This window comes from Saimiri boliviensis, chromosome 3, assembly GCF_048565385.1.
Source record: "Saimiri boliviensis isolate mSaiBol1 chromosome 3, mSaiBol1.pri, whole genome shotgun sequence".
Taxonomy (NCBI): Eukaryota; Metazoa; Chordata; class Mammalia; order Primates; family Cebidae; genus Saimiri; species Saimiri boliviensis.
The window spans coordinates 151,992,706-151,996,212 of NC_133451.1; the positions used below are offsets into that span (position 1 = coordinate 151,992,706).

General features: G+C 33.8%; 1 non-coding gene across 1 annotated transcript; it reads left to right on the plus strand.

Annotated features, from left to right (window-relative positions):
- The first annotated feature begins 2,701 nt into the window (after nucleotides 1-2,701).
- Nucleotides 2,702-2,805, plus strand: LOC120367802 (small nucleolar RNA U13). The gene has a single exon (XR_005582084.1). It is a non-coding gene; the product is annotated as a small nucleolar RNA U13 (small nucleolar RNA).
- The last annotated feature ends 702 nt before the right edge of the window (nucleotides 2,806-3,507 follow it).

Below are 3,507 nucleotides of genomic sequence, written 5' to 3' on the forward strand. Positions count from 1 at the left end.
CATAACAAACACTTTCTCAGACTACAGTGCAATCAAATTAGAACTCAAGATTTAAAAACCTCATACAAAACCACAGAACTACATGGAAACTGAATAAACTGCTCCTGAATGACTACTGAGTAAATAATGAAATTGAGACAGAAATAAATAAGTTCTTTGAAACTAATGAGAACAAAGACACAATGTACCAGAATCTCTGAAACACAGCTAAAGCAGTGTTTAGATGGAAATTTATAGCACTAAATGCCCTCCTCAGAAAGTGGGAAAGATCTAAAATTGACACCCTAACATCACAGTTAAAAGAACAAATTCAAAACCTAGCAAAAGACAAGAAATAACTAAGATCAGAGCAGAACTGAAGGCGATAGAGACACAAAAAATCCCTCAAAAAAAAAAAATCAGTGAATCCAGGAGCTGGTTTTTGAAAAGATTAATAAAAAGATAGATCGCTCGCCAGACTAATAAAGAAAAGAGAGAAGAATCAAATAGACACGATAGAAAAAGGTAAAGGAGAGATCACCACTGATCCCACAGAAATACAAACCACCATCAGAGAATGCTATAAACACCTCTGTGCAAATAAACCAGAAATTCTTGAAGAAATGGATAAATTCCTGGACACATACATCTCCCAAGACTAAGCCAGAAAGAAGTCAAATTCCTGAATAGATCAATAACAAGTTCTGAACTTCAGACAGTAATTAATATCCTGCCAACCAAACAAAAGCCCTGGACCAGATGAATTCACAGCCGAATTCTACCAGAGGTACAAAGAGGAGCTGGTACCATTTCTTCTGTAACTATTCCAAACAATAGAAAAAACAGAACTCCTCTCTAACTCATTTTCTGATGGCGGTATCTTCCTGATACCAAAACCCAGCAGAGACACAACAGAGAAAGAAAACTTGTGGCCAATATCCCTGAAGAACATTGATGTGAAAATCCTCAATAAAATACTAGCAAACCAAATCTAGTAGCACTTTAAAAAGCTTATTCACCACAATCAAGATAGCTTAATCCCTTGGACGCAAGGCTGATTTAACTCATGCAAATCAGTAAACATAATCCATCACATAAATGGAAGCAATGACAAAAACCACATGATTCTCAATGGTTTCAGAAAAAGCCTTCAATAAAATTCAACACCCCTTCATGCTAAAAAGCACTCAATGAACTAGGTATTGATAGAACATATCTAAAAAATAGTAAGAGCTATTTATGACAAACGTATAGCCAATATCATACTGAATGGGTAAAAACTAGAAGCATCCCCTTTGAAAACCGGCACTAGATAAGAATGCCCTCTCTCACCACTCCCATTCTACATAGTACTGAAAGTTCTGGCCAGGCCAATCAGACAAGGAAAAGAAATAAAGGGTATTGAAATAGAAAAAGAGAAAGTCAAATTACCTGTTTGCAGAATATGTGCTTGTATGTTTAGAAAATCCCACCGTCTCAGCTCCAAAACTCCTTAAGCTGAAAAGCAACTGCAGCAAAGTCTCAGGATACAAAATCAATGTGCAAAAATCACAAGCATTCCTATATGCCAAAAATAGACAGAGAGCCAAATATGAGAAAACTCCCATTCACAATTGCTGCAAGACAAAATACCTAGGAATACAACTTATAAGAGATGTGAAGGACCTCTTCAAGGAGAACTACAAACCATTGCTCAAGGAAATAGAGAGGATTCAAACAAATGCCCATGGGGAGGAAGAATCAATATTGTGAAAATGGCCATACTGCCCAAAGTAGTTTATGCATTCAGTGCTATTCCCTTCAAGCTACCATTGACTTTCTTAACAGAATTAGAAAAAAAACTACTTTTAATTTTATATTGAACCAAGAAAGAGCTTGTATAGCCAACATAATTATTAGCAAAAAGAACAAAGCTGGAGGCATCACACTACCTGACTTCAAACTATACTACAAGACTACAGCATGGTACTGGTACAAAAACAAATATAGAGACCAATGGAACAGAACAGAGGCCTCGGAAATAACACCACATCTACAACCATCTGGTATTTGTCAAACCTGACAAAAACAAGCAATGGGGAAAGAATTCCCTGTTTAATAAATGGTGTTGGGAAAACTGGCTAGCCATATGCAGAAAGTGAAACTGGACTACTCCTTATACTTTATACAAAAATTAACTCAAGATGAATTAAAGACCTAACACCATAAAAACCCTAGGAGAAAACCTAGGCAATACCATTTAGGACATAGGCATTGGGAAAGACTTCGTGACTAACACACCAAAAAGAATGGCAACAAAAGCCAAAATTGACAAATGAGATCTAATTAAACTAAAGATCTTCTGTGCAGCAAAAGAACCTATCATCAGAGTGAACAGGTAACCTACAGATGAGAGGACATTTTTTTCAATCTATCCATTTCACAAAAGGCTAATATCCAGAATCAACAAGGAACTTCAACAAATTTACAAGAAAAAAAACAACCCCACAGGCGGAGGATATGTAACAAACCTGCACGTTTCACACATGTATCGTAGAACTTAAGGTATAAAAAATTTTTTAAATGTCCTAAAAGATATTTTTAAAAACCCAAAGTGACTGTATTCAAAGTGTCCAAATATTATCTCTCATCAAAAAATGTAAAGTAAATTAAAAACTGGAATATTATCATTATGTAATGCTTGAAAGGAATTATTCTAAAGCATTCAAAATAATCTCTCCTGATGCTTTTGTAGTTCAGGAGTGTGATGATTGGGTGATCACACACATGTTTGAGATGTGCCACCCTTGAACCTTGTTACTGCATTGGCACATTATCCATTTGTCATGAAATAAAAAGAAGGAAAATAATCTCTCCTAAAATTTCTAAAGAGAAAAACAAATTCTAATCATTAAATATCAACTTTTTTCAGATTCATCATCTGCTCTGAAAATATCAAAATTTTAAGTCAAAATAGTTAAACAAAAATGTTTTGAAAGCTTATTCATATCTGTTTAAATATTTTAGTAAAAAGAAAACCATTTTCAATAATCACAGAAAAGAAGAATGGAATTTGATTGATCATAATTTCTTTTCCCTAGAATATATTTGACACCACATATTCATTCAAATAAAATCACACTCGGATCTTAATTTGTTTATTTGTATAAAAACCTGCCAGAGAATAGGCTGACAAAATATTTATTATTATATTTTATACTAACAAGCACTAGGGAGCCATAAGCTATGACTTTTCTTATTTATTATATCAGTTGTCCTTACCTGACAGTATCTGAAAACATACACATTTGTGATTCAAATTAGAAAAATATAGTTAAAGATAAAGGAAAAATGGATGGAAGAAAACAGGATGAAAAAGCCATTCAATAGTTAATAAGATTAAAATATTTATTTCTGTTGTATGTAGGTGTTTATTTAAGAATAAAACATGTGTCTACCTGAACAAGCAGTACACAAGGAGAGAAAATAAAGTATGGCAGTTGCCACTTTACTGCTCTTTTCATTATTAAAAATATAGGATTTTATGCA